At 37.3% G+C, this 16,468-nt stretch overlaps 1 long non-coding RNA gene across 1 annotated transcript; it reads left to right on the plus strand.

Annotated features, from left to right (window-relative positions):
* The first annotated feature begins 1,567 nt into the window (after positions 1 to 1,567).
* Positions 1,568 to 16,203, plus strand: LOC110590744. The gene is made up of 3 exons (XR_002480971.1): positions 1,568 to 1,632; positions 2,592 to 2,670; positions 16,075 to 16,203. It is a non-coding gene; the product is annotated as an uncharacterized LOC110590744 (long non-coding RNA).
* The last annotated feature ends 265 nt before the right edge of the window (positions 16,204 to 16,468 follow it).

Below are 16,468 nucleotides of genomic sequence, written 5' to 3' on the forward strand. Positions count from 1 at the left end.
TCAGAGAGAGAGTGCACACAAGCGGGGGCGGGGAGCAGGAGGCAGAAGCAGGTTCCCCGCTGAGCAAGGAGCCCCACGTGGGACTCAATCCCAGGACCCTGGGATCATGACCTGAGCCGAAGGCAGACGGTTAACTGAGCCATCCAGGCGTCCCCAGCAAGAATTTTAAATGCTTACTGAGGTGAATGTTACCTCGAAGGGAACAATTTATAGCCCAAACGGTTGTTTATTTTTTTGAAACAAGATGGCTTCTATTTTAAATCCAAAGGACATTCATTAAAACTACTAGGAATTAGGACTGTAGAGACCTCTGTTCCAATCATTTACAACTACTGAAACGTGCTTTCCCATGGGGATCAAGTGTGTTTTAAGCATCAAGGAAGTAATTTCCCCTAACGTAAGAAAGTATTCACACATTTTTCTATCAAGGGAAGCCGAGCAAATCAGGTCCTGGTGTATCCCCATTGCTTCATCCCCCATCTTCCACTACATTGTCACCAAGCCTTTAACCCCAGGTGAAAAACTCCAAATGAACACATCCTGACCCTCTTTTGCCTCCCTCCTCCAGCCCGGGGCGCATATCCGGTCTCCGCAGGCCCACCCAACCAATAAGAAGCGACTGGAGCCGTGCTCCTTCCAGAGAGAAGGAAAAGATGTCTCGGGACGTCCATCCACCTTCGCAAAAAACCTCTCCCAGCCCCAAGAGAGAAAACACGAGTGATGCCGCTAGATAATGAAAAAAGCCTTCCGCCTGCCAACACCCGGAAAATCTTCCCTGGCGTGCTGGCAAAGCGATTTGCTTTTCAAAGGAGAGAGGGTCCCCTTTCGGGCTCCCGGATGCCTCACCCGGCAAGCAGGTCTCCCTTCTCCTCCTCGCTCCCCGCAATGGGCGAAAGCCAAAGCCGCCCGGACCAAACGCCAACGCTACCCCGACCGACCGTACCCTCCACCCGACCAGGCCCCGCCTCCCCGGCTTTCCAGTAAGGAGTACGGGGAAGGGAGCGCCGGGGAGATCCTGGTTTCCCTCCGCGGATGGCGCAGACGCACGGCCCGAGGGAGCCGGAGTTTCCTCGGCGCCCGGGATCCCCTCCGCGACTCCGCGCTGCCTAACGGGGCAAGTCGCATGCGCACCGGGTTGCGCCGGGGAAAGGGAGAGTGAGGGGAGGGGCAAATTCAGAGCGCCGACCGTCGGAGCCAGCGGGGTCACTGACGACGCATGCGCCAGCAGCGAGCGCAATCACAGACTAGGCTTGCGGCTACCGGCTTAAAAAGGAAACCCCCGAGAGCGAGAGCGCGAAGGAAATCTGGCCGCCGACGCGTGCGCGCTCCCGGTGAGTGGCGCCCCACCGGGTGGGCCCGGGGCTTGAAGTCCGCCGGTAGGCTTGCCTCGGCGGCGCATGCGTGCTCCCGGTGCCGGTGGAGGAGGGGAAGGGAAGGGAGGGGGAGCAGCGGGCGGCACTAGCGGTGAATTTTTTGGGAAGTGGGTGGGGGGGGCGCCACTCACAGCCCCAGGTGCTGCTTGTGCTGGGAGCCGCGGTGTCTCCTGGACGCTCCGGGTTAGTGGTTCCGAGTCACCGCAGCCAGACTCCAGGGTGGGGGAGGGAAGAAGCCGGAGCCGCAGCAAGCCACACGGTGAGGGCGCGGGGAAGGGGAGGGAGCGGGGGGCAGTGTGTGTGTGGGGCCGGGGGGCGGCGGCCGAGGGAGGGGAAGGCGGGAGCTGAAGCCCAAGTTTTGCCTATCGTCCTAGTGTGCCTTTTCCCGGGAGTTGGGGTGGAGTCGCGCCCTTGTTGAGGGGCCCTTCGGGGCTCCTGGGGTTACCTGCGGGGCAGGGGCGGGATTGGGGTGCACGGAGGGGCCGGTGGCCGGAGCGCGCCTCCGGGCTGGGGCCATTCCCGCGGCCGGGAAAGCCAGAGACGCGGTGCCGAGAGGGCTTTCGCTGGGGACCCGCTAGGCCTTGTGACCCACTTTATTCCTGTCACAACTCGGGCACGTTTGGAGCGGCGCCCAATGGGGCGCCGGGGCGGCCAGCTCCTCCGGGGAACCCCCACCCTCCCGGCGCCCGGCCCGCGCGCCGCGTTCCGCAGTCCGAGCGGCGGCCGCCGCCCGTGGGCTGGTTCCGTTAGTGGTCGTGGTTCCGGGGCTCGGTTCCCGGGGAACGCGCCGCTCCGCGCGCCCAGCTCGGGCGACTGCGCGGGTTCGAGGGCTCGCGGCGCTGCGCCGGGTCTTCCTTCTGGCGACCCGCGCCTCCCCGCTCCCTGTCACCACCGCGGCTGGCTGTTCTAGATCCCTTTCCGCCCGCGAAGCTGGAGTCTGTCCTGGCGCTCTGGCCCCTGGTGTGTAATTTCCAACACGTAGCGCCGCAGAGCCTATGTTCTTCGAAGTGTTTTCGTTGATGTAGAAGTCGTCCTGTTGGTAATAGTCAGCAGGATCCTGAAAGATAAATGCCTCGGCCTCTGACCTGGCGGATGAAAGATCGAATCAGGTGGTCGTTTTCTTGCTACTAGGATGCCACGCTATAGGGCTTCAAGGCTTACTAGCCTTAAAAAAAAAAAAAAAAAAAAAAACAACCAAAATAATGTTTTCTTTTACAGTGAAAGAAAAGCACAAGAAGAAAGTTTTACAGTCACTGTTGATATGACTATTATGCTGATCCCCCAAATCAAAAAAAAGGTAATTTCACTTGAAGATTGCATTCTAATTTGTAGCTTTTATTTTTGGTGATAAGAGAGTTGTGGTATGTTTGCCCCTTCACCTGCTTCAAAAGCAAACGTTCTGAAAAGGATATAATTTAGCTGGTGAGTTGCTTTCTTGAAAGTTATCCCCTGGGACACCTCAAATCTGATTTGTTTTAAAATCTTGTTGGTGGAAGGAAACTAACTAGGTATTACGTATTTGAATGAACAGAATGTCATTAAAGGTTAGCCAGAAGAAGACAGATGAAAGTTGTGGTAGAGCTAGTCATGATCAGCTATGAGAAAAAGAATGAGGAAGCTTTTTGTGCACTGGCATGAAAAGATCTCCAAAGTATGTTATAAAGAGGGGAAAAAAAAAAAAAAACCCCAAGGTGTAGGACAATGTGAATAATGTGCTACTTTATGTGTTAAGAAAGATGTTGAGGAGGAATAAGAATATGAACTTGTGTTTTCTCTTCAATTATAAAGAAACTGGGAGGATACTGGGGAAGTAATAACAGTGGGAGAGAGGGAGAAGTAGTAGCCTGATGAAGGGAGGTGGGAAATGAGATGTTCACTGTATATGTCTTTGTATTAAAAATTTTTTGTGACTATGTTACAGACTCAAACTAGATTAAACAAAAATCCTTCTCTACAAAGTAATTTGCTATGTGGGTTTTGTCTGTCTGCCTGTCTCTGTTCCATTACTTGGGATTTGGGCCATTTTCGGTGTGATTTATCTTAATGTTTTTTAGAAAAATGAACTAACATTGAAAGAAAGTTTAAGATAGGCTGGGCTCTTTCTACTTTAATTTTTAAGATGCTGACATCACAGAGTAACTCATAAAGATGCTTAGTTGTATTTTGCTTTGCTAAAATATATAATGGCATTATTTACATTGGGCATTATGGCTGGATTATGCTGTTTTCAGACGCTAGTTTTGTGTCCCCTTTCTTTTTTTAGGAGTCATAGTTGTATAAAATTTTACTTTTTAACCACAAAGTTGTGGTAATTGGAGAATATGAACACCTCATTAAAGTGATGATAGACTTGATTGTCCAGGTAGTTTGCTTTTCAGACTGGGAAACTTTTTTCTCTTAAGGAAATCAGACCTGCACCTCAATGAAATGTCAATTTGTAAATATAGTTCTTATGAAAAATTAAAATAAAACTGAGAAGCAGTGTTCTATTGGTGCAGTAAATAAAAACTTTTTATGATTTATGGATGGCTGTAAAAATTGTATTAAGATTTCTTTTTTCTGCTAGCGTAACCTTTTTAATTAGGTTAAAATTGAAAAAGGGCTTGGTTAGAGTGGATGTAATTTTGAGGGGAGGGTACTGAAACTCCCTCTGGTGGCTAATATTGTATAATCAAAGTATTGAACGGTGAGTAGTGGGTGACAGTTGCTATGGGCATTTTTGTTATGTTACCAATATTCCTTTTTATTTTGTAGGATAGGATAATTGCATTATTTCTGTTTGATCTGTAGGTCTATAGTAGCCAAGTTTCTGCAAAATGACATTTATTTTTCATTTGAATTCCATTGGGTTTATTAATCATTTTTGAAAAAAATGGAATCCCATTTTAGCATTTTACTTAATATGATTTTTAAAATTACAGAAGTAAATTGATGCTCATGAAAGATGAAAACAATAAAATATGTATATAAATGAAAACCTCCTTTCCACACTTAGACTTTTATTTCACATCCCTCCCCAGAGATAACTGCTGTTAACACTGTTGTTTAACTTTCTAGATCTTTTTCTGTGCATTTACAAACAGATTTTTTAATATTGAAAATTGAATTGTCTCTTCTGTCAGTTTGCCTCTACTATGGGCTCTGTTACTACTCACGGGACAGGAAAACAGCTTGGAGTATGTCAGCAAGTTTAACATATGGTATACTCCTTAGAACATACTCATCTTGTCACTTGTTAGGGGCCAGTCAGCTTGGGGTACATTTACAATTTTCTGTTAGATCGTACTGGTGTGAGATTTATCTGGTTATAGAATGTATTCAGGTGAAAGAGTTGGATTCCTTGGGTTTTATAGGACTCTTTAGAGTCCCCATTCTAGGGTTTTCTTTGGGTTTTGACCTGGTCTTGCAGACCGCTAGAAACTCCCTAGATTACATCAACCTCTCCAGATCCTCTGAAGGCTGACTCTGTCCTTAACTAAGAGACGCTGATTGACTTAGATGAAATCTAGCCTTTGAAGGGGAAAGGAAGAGAAAAGGCCTTTTTGTCTGGTTTGTGCTTGCTTGACAGCAGACAAGGAGTATGCGCACCTTCACCCACCTCCTCTCTCCCCCTGCAAGAGAACACTACCTTTCTAATAATTCTTTTCAGGTGATAGAATGTGCAGAAAGTTCAGAGGATCAATCAAGACTAAATCTTTACTATTTAGTCTTTACTAAGTTATGTGAGATACATAGAAAGATGCAGTACAACTGACCCTGCTTTCTGTGGGTCTGAAATCTAGTGTAGTTAAAAGAGCACGTATGTAATGATTATAACACAGGGTAGGAAATGATAGATTCCAGGAGAAAAACATATATAAGGTTTATAAGGGTGAGACTGTTTCCAGCTTTTTATTTTTACAGGCATGGCGTTTGGAGGAAGAGTTTATATCTCAACCTTTTAAATAGTTAAGAAAGGATAGAACAAATTTAGAAAGCTCAAATCTTAGCTTTTAACGAGTAAGTAAAGAGTTAAGTTGTATCATTATAGCAGACATTTATAAGACTAACTGATAGTTGCTTTTTTTGTTTGTTTTTAGAACAGTCTACAGGAAAGAGCCATTTGATGTTTAATTTGATGATTATAATACAACCTGTCTTAGATTTCAGGATTGTTAGAAATATTAGGAAATTTAATTTTCTCAGTTAACTGTTATCTATCATCTAGTATGTCAGGCAATGTTAGTATTAAGAGTAAATTGCTTCTTGTTTCCTTTTCTCAAAGTACATATTTAATGTACCCTCTCACCCACTTTTTACTTCTAGTGCTATGTCAATTAAAATATGTTTGCTGCAAATATTTTAAACTATGAAAGCAAACAACATTGTAAAAAATTGAAGTTCCATATTACAGAAAAATTACCTTTTATTGTTTTGTGTCTGTTTCCTTCCAGTTCTTTGCAGATGCATAAATTTTTTTATGTGTCGTTTCTTATAGACACTGTACTAATAAAGATTGCATTTTCCCTTTACCAAGTCTAAAATTCTAGATGGAGTTGTATGAATTATTTAAAGAATAAAATGTCAGAGCAATTTATTTCCAACTAATTAACTATAATTATTATGGCATATTTATAGGTTGCTTTACAACCACTTGTTAGTCATTTATATAGCTCTGTTAGTGTAACTTCTGTGAATTAGGATTCCTGTTTTTCTCCATGTTTTTGGTTATGCAAACTTTAAAGTACCTAAACTCATCCTCTTTAGTGTCGACTCTTTTTGTTACCTGTTTTAGGTGTGTATTTCACAAAGATGTAATTCTGCTTATTATTTTAAGTCTTAGAAATCAGCAAAAAGAAATCACTTTTAAAAATAAATTTTTGTGACTTGCTTTTGACTTATATTGCTTAGGATGTGACTTACATTTATTTTTCAGAAGTATTTTAATTTCTACAATTATGAGGTCAAATAGTAAGACAGAAATTCCCATCTTTTTTCAGAGTTCACATTTAATCAGGTACTTTAATTTTTAATTCTCACCCAGAATAGTGGAAAACAAGAATACAGGTTGGTTCATGTTAAGAGGTTTTGTATTTAAAAACAAAACAAAATAAACCACAGATGGGGGCTTTACTAGTAAGGGTTAAGTCATATCTCTAGTTAAGAATTTGTTATTTGTATTAAAATATGGCTTTAATGTAAATAATGTCTTTGTCTTTTTCTTAATCTCTTTCCCCAGTTATAAAAATAGCACATCCCTAACGTAGAAAATTTGGGAGACACGAAAAAGCATGAATTAAAATTTTAACATATCACTGGAAATCCCACTACAAAGAGGTGCCATTGTTAACCTGGAATATTTTCTTCCTGCATTTTGTTTAGCCATTATATAAATATATATGTACTTAAAGACATATGATATTTACAAAATGGGCTCATAATGCATCTACTGTAGTACAAATTATTCTGTTCACTTAACAATGAATCCTGAACATTTTTATGTCAGTATTTTTCTACAACATGATTATTTTTAATGGGTGTGGAGTACTCTCATCTATGTGTGGTAATTTACTAACTGATCTTTTTCAGTTGGACACTTAGTCAATTTTTAAAATGGTGTCACTTTTGAATTAGAATTTAAGTAGTCATGTGGATTTAAGTATGTCATGTGTAAATGGGACTCTACAAAAATCAGGAATAGCAAGCTTTCTTTACTTCTATTTTCTAATAATAAAAATGAGATTTTTTTTTCTCCTTTAAAAAAAAAGTATTTCAGTAGATTGATACTGAATTTGTATTAGTATCCAGATTAAACCGAACTTTTGTGCTTTTTGTTGAAAAAATATACAATAAGTATATAATTATCTAATAATGATCCATAATAGTGAACCCAAGATTTTTATAATGTTTATTTCTGAATTATGTTTTACTTTGAATTGTATTAAACTAACTTTGCATTTCATGAGCATAAATCATTTGGATAACAATTTTCTTCTGGATAACAAGCCTTCTAAGTAGGGTGGGGATCTATGAAGCAGCCCATACACACGATTAAAATGAAGTTCAACAGAGAGGTTTTTTTTGTTTGCTCCAAAACACTTCCTTAAAAGGAAAATGTAAACACTAAGGAAAGACTCCTTCATCACCCAAAAAATTGACATTAGCTTTATATACGATTTCTGTGACATTTTATTCTACTCCTAGGTATCTGGATTTTCTAGTTTACGTTGGGGAGAAAAACTAAGTTAAATTACTTTCAAGAGAAAATAGATAAGATCTTACAGACAGTTTAATGCAGTAGTTTTAGTGTGCCTTCTATTGTCTATTTTTGGAAGTTTCTCAGGTTTAATGAATATACTTTAGATAGTGACTGCTTTTTTACTTTTTTCTGTTGTGAAAAGTAGGAAGTTTTTAGATGGTATTGTCTCAGTGACGTGACCAGATGGTTAAAATATCTGGTTTTATTTATTTATTTATTTATTTATTTATTCTAAATAAAGCTTATTTATGGCCTGAAACTTAATAACAAAGAAAGCATACTACTTTAACAAGATCTTAATTACTAACATTGATAGCATGGTGTAGTGATTAAGAGTGCAAGGTTCTAGAGCTAGCTTGCTTGGCATTCAAATCCTGGCTTTACTGCTAGGTGGTTGTATGACCTTGGACAAATGTTACTTCAATTTCTCATCTGTAAAAGGAAGATGATACTAGTTTATAATATGATGTGAGAATTAAATGAGACAACACATGCAAATTACTTAGAACAAAGAGCATCGCATAGTGAAGTGGTCAATAAATGTTAGTTTTTCCCGGTTTTGTTATTTTCATTGTGTATACCAGATAGGACTCTTAACCTTTTTTTCCCTCCCAATTTAAATATATTTAAATAAGTTGCTTAGAGTTTTGTTTTTATATAGAGAGTTTGGGAATATTTGATCTTTTAATGTGAGTTAGAGTAATAAAGTTACTAGAGCATGGTTCCAAGATGCATGGTGTTGTATATTTTTCTTTTGACGTCCTTTGCCAAGTTTTGATTCATGAAACTGGTAACTGGTTTTCTTCTGTGTTGAAACTTAAATTTTAGTTGAGGTAATATTAGAAAAAATTATTTAGGAAACAACCCACAAATTAAAATGAAAAATGTTAGGACTTAAATTTTATTTTACAAGTTTAACATATAGTACAATGGAAATATCAGATTTTTTTTTCTTTTATTTATTTATTTATTTATTTATTTATTTATTTATTTGAGAGAGAGAGAATGAGAGACAGAGAGCATGAGAGGGAGGAGGGTCAGAGGGAGAAGCAGACTCCCTGACGAGCAGGGAGCCCGATGCGGGACTCGATCCCGGGACTCCAGGATCATGACCTGAGCCGAAGGCAGTCGCTTAACCAACTGAGCCACCCAGGCGCCCCGGAAATATCAGATTTTTATTAGAAGCAAGAGAAGTCAGGGAACCATTAGTTAATGGGAAAACCTATTTCCAACTCTTACCTGATAATTTTTGTCTCCATCAGAGATGGTGATGATATGATGTATTTATAATTATAAAGGTGTAAAGGTTTCTTAGTTTCAAGATTAGAGTTCATTGTGTGAAATAAGTTTATATCGTTTAACTTTTTAGGCTTGATCATGTTCTTTTTCTGTAAGTCTGGTACTTTCTTGGAGCTGATCATTAAAATTTGTAAACTGGTTTTTTTTTTTCTTTTGAAAAGTGTTGTGGTTTTTATGAAAATGGGTCTTGCTCCTTAGAAAAGAATTAAAGTGCCAGAAACTACAAAGGAAATCTATGATGGAAAAAATCACCTAAAATCTCAGGGATGAGCCCAGTTAAATTTTTTTTTTCAGTATTTTCTGAGGCATTTGTGTGTGTGTGTGTGTGTATGTGTGTATACCTGTTGCAATTTTATGGTAAGTGGGATATGTGCAGTTTTTTAAACTTTCATGTTTTCTGGATGTCTTTGTGAATACAGATTATATTTATTTTAATCAAGTGTTAGCCTTTTACTTAGAATATTTAGTTCATTTACTTTTTTACTGCTAAGTTTGCTGCTACCATCAACTTTGACTTCTTTGAATCATCTGCTTTCATTCCTTTTTATCCCTTCTGTTTTGCTTTCTTTGGAGTTATTTTTATTGTTTTTTTCCTCCTATTTGTTTGTGAGTTATATATTTTTTTCATTATATCTTTAGTGGTTATTCCAGAGATTATAACAAGTATACTTATAGTACAAATGACTACTTCTATCATTCCCCAATAATGCAAGTTTCTTACATTTTAACTCCTCCAACCTTTTTGCATTATTATTGTTCTGTATTTTTTTGTACATATTTTAAACTGCATAAGGCATTATTAGTATTATTTTAGGCAGCCAATTTTTGTTAATATTTACGCTTTCTAGGTTTCTTCCTTCCTGTCTTTTTGTGTTTCTGCGATCGTTTTCCTTCTGTCTGAATAGCTTCCTTTAGTATATATTTTAATACTGGCAATACTACCTACTGACAGTGATTTTTTTTTTTTTCATTTTTATTTGAGACTGTCTTAATTTCACATTCTTTTTTGAAGAATATTTTTTACTGAATAAGTTGGTAGTTATTATTTTTTTTTCTTTATTAAAAAATGTTTTGTTGTCTTCTGGCTTTTTGTTGAAGTTGGCTGCCAGTCTTATTGAAGGTAATTATCACCTTATAGTCTGGCTGAGAATAATGTGTCTATTTATTTTCTTTGACTACTTTTTTTTTTTTTTAAGATTTTTATTTATTTATTTAACAGAGATAGCACAAGTAGGCAGAGCGGCAGACAGAGGGAGAGGGAGAAGCAGGCTCTCTACTGAGCAGGGAGCCCGATGCGGGGCTCGATCCCAGGACCCTGGGATCATGACCTGAGCTGAAGGCAGCCCCTTAACTGACTGAGCCACTCAGGCGCCCCTCTTTGACTACTTTTAAGACTTTCTCTTTTGTCTTAGTGTTTTAGCTGTTTGACTATAATGTGTTGAGGTGTGCTTTGTATAGTATTTTGTTTTATGTTCATAGAGCTTTTGGAATTAATAGTTTGATGCTTTTTAATTTGTGGATGTTCTCTTATTCCTCTTCAAATATTGCTTCTGTTTCCCTCTTTTCAGATTCTAATTTAGACATATTACAAGTCAATGATCATGTTCCACATATCTCTTAAATTTTTTCTCAGTATTTTACTTGGGTATCTTCTATTGACCCTTATTCCATTAGTAAAACTATTTTCTCTTTTGTTGAAACATATCTATTGTATTCTTAATTTTACGTTGTGATTTTGAGTGCTAGAGAATTAATCCTATTTTATAGATTTTTAATACTCCAATTCTCCTGAATATAAATCAGTTACTTAAATGCTTGTCTGTTCTAGTATTTGCATCTTCTACTGGTCTGCTTATATGGTTTGTTTTTCTGTTGGTTATTGGTCATGTTGTTGTATGTAGCTCTTCACATGCATGCTGAGTTTCTTTTTCTTTTTCTTTTTTTTTAAAGATTTTATTTATTTATTTGACAGAGAGTTCGAGGGAGCACAGATAGGCAGAGGGAGAGGGAGAAGCAGGCTCTCTGCTAAGCAGGGAGCCCAACGCGGGGCTCGATCCCAGGACCCTGGGATCATGACCTGAGCTGAAGGCAGATGCTTAACCGACAGAGGCACCCAGGCGTCCCCCGATGCTAAGTTTCTGAAGGAACTTATCCATTTCATGTCTGTTGTAGAATTTATTGGTAAAGTTGTTTATAATCTTAATATCCTTTAAATATCTATAGAATCTATAGTGAATTAAATATATAATCCATAGAGATTCAGTAGGACTTTAAATCTGTGTCTTCTTTTTCACTTGATCAGTCTAGCTAGAGATTTATTAATTTTGTTAAGGTTCTCAAAGAATCTGCTTTTGGTTTAGCCAGTTTTCTCTATTTTGTTGTTGTTTATTTCCTACTTCTGCTCTGAACTTCATTACTTTCTTTAATTTTGGTTTTAGTCTGTTTTCTTTTTCTAGTTTCTTAGGGTACAAGCTGAGGTCATTGATTGCCTCTCTACCTCCCCCGTGTCCTGTGTGCTATAAACTTCCCTCTAAGTACTGCTTACAAAATTTTATGTATATATATTTTTCCATTTTCATTCAGCTCAAAATAGTCTCTAATTTGCTTTTTGGTGTCATCTTTGACCAATACATTATTTAGAAGTGTGTTAGTTTCTAGATATTTGAGGATTTTCCAGAAGTCTGTTATTTTTAAGTTAGTATCATTGTGATTAGAGAACATACTTTATATGACTTGGATCCTTTTAATTGAGATTTGTTTTATGGCCCAGAATATGGTCTATCTTGGTAAATGTTATATGTACATTTGAAAAAGAATATATATTCTGTTGTTATTGGCTGATGTTATGTAAATGTCAATTAGATCAGGTTGGTTGATTGTTTTATAATCTTTTATTGAATACCAGACGTTGTGATTAAAAACAAAATAAAGTAAGCATTACTGAGTATGTTTTGCCAGACAGGGTCCCCTTTTTCTTCTAGGCAGGTAGAATGGGGAGCCAATCATCTTAATTTATATGGAGGCTAGATTGCTATTTTAGTAGTTTGATGATACTCTTCCTCTTATTTGCCTTATTTGTACAGTGTGGTCTTCCAGGACTTTCACTTCAAAGCCTGATGGTCTTTGTCCTCTTAGAAGTGCCAAAGGTGGGAAATTTCACTTTGCTGTTCAAAGTTTTTCAGTTTTTTCAGTTAACTATTTAGCCTTCTTACCCTACACAGTTTTAAAATTAAGCAGATGTCCTTGTGGAGAGAGTAGCCTTGATCTTGAAGTCCCTGCAGTCTTCCAGTTTTATTACTCCAGCCCGGTGTGAACACGAAAAGCTCTTTTGAGTTCTTGATTCTTTAGCATCAATGTTCTGCACAGGACAAGTCTGTTTTCAGCCTCCAGCCCATGCTCATAATCAGGAAATATACCCAGTGACAACTGCAGATCATCTAAACACTTTTAAAAGATTCTTTCTTCTCTAGAATTTTAGACTGTCTTGTTCTCTCTCTTTCCACATCTTTCTGCAGAATAGGATTTTTGTAACTTATTTAGCTTTTCTAGTTGTTCTTGGCAAGAATATTAGCCTACTGTAAGCTATTCTATTTTACCTGGATGTGGACTTCTTATTTTTAAAGCTACACACAATACTTAATTTCCATGAGCAATTTTGTGTTAAGTATTTTATTGTATATTAGGTAGTTGGATTTTAGTTTTTGACCTAGCTTACTTCTTAAAACTCGGATTTATTTATATGTGGTAAAGTTTACTCAATGTAAGTATACGTATTACTGAATTTTGACAGATGCGTTCTTGTATCCACCACCACAATCAAGATACCGAAAATTCCTGTCACCCTGAAAAATTCTCTCCCCACTGGCAACCACTAATCTGTTTTCTATTAACACACTCTTGCCTTTTCTGCAAACGTAATATAAAAGAAGTCATACTTTATGTTGTCTTCTGGGTCTGGCTTGCATTTAGCATAATGCTTTTGATACTTCTCTTGTCAGTAGTTTGTTTCTTTTTATGGCTGAATACTATTTCATTGTATGGAATATGACATAATTTGTTTATAACTGTCAGTTGGTGGATGTTTGGATTGCTTCCAACTTTTGTCCTTGAACAAAACTGCTAAACATTTTTGGACATGGTTTTTCACCTGGGCAAACATCTAGGAATGGAATTGCTGGGTTGTATGTTTAACTTTACAAGATACCATCAAACTGTTTCCTCAAGTGGGAAACTTTATATCTTCCTCAGAAATAGGAGTTTCTGTTGCTCTACATTTTTGTCAACACTTGGTATTGTCACTGTTTTGAATTTTAGCCATTCTAGTGATTGTGTAATGGTATATCTCATTGTGGTTTCAATTTACATTTTTCTAATAGCTAATGATAGTGAGCATGTTTTCATGTGCTTATTGGTCATTCCTGTGTTTTCTTTTGTGAAATGTCTAGTCAAATCTTTTGCCCATTTAGAAAAATGGGTTGCTTATTGAAACATAAAAGGTTCTTTTTCTCTAGTATATTTTGATATGAAGTTCTTATCAGATGTTAGAATTGTGAAAGTTACCTCCCAACCTGTGCCTTCCTTTATTTTCTTGATGGTGCCTTTGAAAAGTGTTATTTATTTATTTATTTATTTATTTTAAAAATTTTTTAAAGATTTATTTATTTGACAGAGAGAGACACAGCAGGAGAGGGAACACAAGCAGGGGGAGTGGGAGAGGGATAAGCAGGCTTCCCACTGAGCAGGGAGCCCGATGCGGGGCTCGATCCAGGACCCTGGGATCATGACCTGAGCCGAAGGCACACGCTTAACGATTGAGCCACCCAGGTGCCCCTTTGAGAAGTTTTAAATTTTGATGAAATATAATTTATCAGTTCTTTTATGCTTCAAATTTTATGTTCAAAGAAATACTTATCTACCTCAAAGATTTTTCTCATGTTTTCTTATAGAAGTTTTATAGTTTTAGCTTTTGTGTTTAAGTCTGATTCATTTCAAGTTATTTTTTTTATAGTATGAAGAAAGGGTTGAGATTCTTTAAAAAAATTTTCCCCCCACATAGGGAAGTTGTTCTAACACCATTTGTTGAGAAAAGATCATCCTTTTTCCGCTGAATTACCTTCCTGCTTTTGTCAAAAATCAACTAACCATTTTGTCTAGGTCTTTATGAAATCTGTTTTATGTAGGGATCTATATGTCTATCCTTATATCAGTATCTTAATGTCTTGATGATTGTAGCTTTAAGTCTAGTAATGGAAGTTCTCTAGCACTGTGCTTCTTTTTCAAAATTGTTTTTGTTTAGATTCCTTTCATTTCATATGAACTTTAAGATTAACTTGGCCACTCATATAAAAATGGCTGCTGGGATTGTGATTGGTTATATTGACTCTATGGATCATTTTAGAAATGATATCAATACCAAGTCTTTTGATCCACAAACACAGTATAACCTCTCCATTCATTTAGGCCTGTAATTTCTCTCAGCATTGCTTTTATAGTTTTTAATATACTTTTAGTAGTGGACTTTATCTTTTTCATTCAGCAGGCATTTATTGAGCATCTGTTGTGTGCCAGGTACTGTTCTAGTTGCTGGTGTTATAGCAGTGAACAAAGTAGGCAAAAAGCCCTGCCTTTGGGGAGCTTATATTCCAACTGGAGGAAGCTAAATGAGAAACCATTAAGTATGTTAGATGGTCATTAGTACTATTGGAGAAAAACCCATCAGGCTGTAGGGGGTTGTAGTATATGAATGTGAGGGGAGTAGGCAGGGTTTACAATTTTAAATTGGGTGAACAGAGAAGTCTTCAATGAGAAGTCAGTATTTGAGCAGACCTTAGTCTGCTACGTACATGAATAATGAAACAACTATCAGTTTCAAAAGGAAAAGGGGAAAGAATGTGGGAGCTTGAGTAAGTGTGCCAAGTATGCTAATTACTGCCTATGAAATAACTAGAAGTCAATAGCATTTAAAATCAGTAAGTGTAGTAATAGAAGTATACCTAAGAGTAGAAAGGTAAACAGTAAGAAAGCTAATGTGTTTGGTTGAAATATAGTGATGAGAAAGGGAGGAGGAAAAATAAACACATTGAATCATAGCTTGTAGTAGAGAACTAAAAGGTAGCATATAAAGAAATAGAGGACTAAGTTCATTATATATGGATAGGATTATAAAGATGTCCATTAGTACAATAATAAAAATCTTATTAAAAGTAACAGAAAACTGTTCTGTAAAATACAAAGAGGATGGAATTAAGCAATACAAAGATGAGTACTCTAATTGTAACATTTCATTTTATAATGAAGTACCAAATATCTGTACAAAAATAATTAAATTAATAATCAGAAGGCAAAAAGCACACTAGGGATTTATTCACAAAAGGCATAACTGGTAGAAGACCATAGTGTGTCAAATAAACAAAACCTTAAGGCAATAGAACACCTAAGTACCACAATTAATAAGCAAAATTTGTAGGTTAAGCTGAATTCTACCTTGAAAATAGGCACCATACCTTCTCAAGCACCTATAGAACATATACAAAAATTGATTCTAATACTAGATTGTAAAGAAAACTTTAATACATGCCAGAAGATAGGAGTAATACAGAGCTGTCCACCTAATGTGGTAGCTACTAGCTACATCTAGCAATTTAATTAACATGAAATAAAAGTTAAATTCAGCTCTTAGTCTCACACGCCTCAATAGGATCGATTGACTTTGGGATGAGGAGAAAAGAATGCAGATTGAAGGTAATGTAAGTGAACTAAATCATTCACTTGCATGGCAGGGAGTCAGTAGACATAATTTGATAATAAAGACAAGGATATGTTACCTATAATTATGGAGATAAATACAAAAAGTGAAATACACAGTGATTATTTCTAGGCAGCAGGACTGCAGGTAAGGGACAGATAGGCTGGCTGCCTTTCCATTATAAGCCTTTTTGTCCTATTTTCTTTTTAAACCATGTATATGTATTATCAATCATATGTAAGTTTTGAGAAATTGGTAGGATAAATAAAAGCACTCTAGAAACTGTCTTGTACAATAGTTTTTTATCCATTAAACAATAAATATGATTTCATTCCTTTGTATAAAGTGAAAAATACTCTAGTTCTCTTAAGATTTGATTACAGATAATTTACACTGAAAGTACAATTTTTGTTTTTCAGGTACCAGTAGCCTAGTCGTCTCTTCTACTTATGAGGATAGCAAGTAGTTCTCTGTGATGGGCATATACAGCTTATCTTTACATGACAAGAATACTTAATTTTGATTTCAGTAGTCAATAAAATATTTGGAGCACCTTAAGATTTTTAATTTAAATAAATACCTTTCAAACAATAAAAGCACACTTAAATGGATTAGGAAATAAAAATCAAAACATGTACTCATAGCCTCTAAAGATTTATGATACATTTCAAAGGCATTTTTCTCGAGAAATTGGAATTTCTAGGGAATATTTTAAATAGAAGGAATGACATCTTTAATAAGGACACAGGACAAATAATTATGAAATTTTTAGAATTTGTAAAATGAAGGTACTGGTTATTATTTAAGGTACCA

The sequence above is a fragment of the Neomonachus schauinslandi genome, chromosome 2, assembly GCF_002201575.2.
Source record: "Neomonachus schauinslandi chromosome 2, ASM220157v2, whole genome shotgun sequence".
NCBI lineage: Eukaryota > Metazoa > Chordata > Mammalia > Carnivora > Phocidae > Neomonachus > Neomonachus schauinslandi.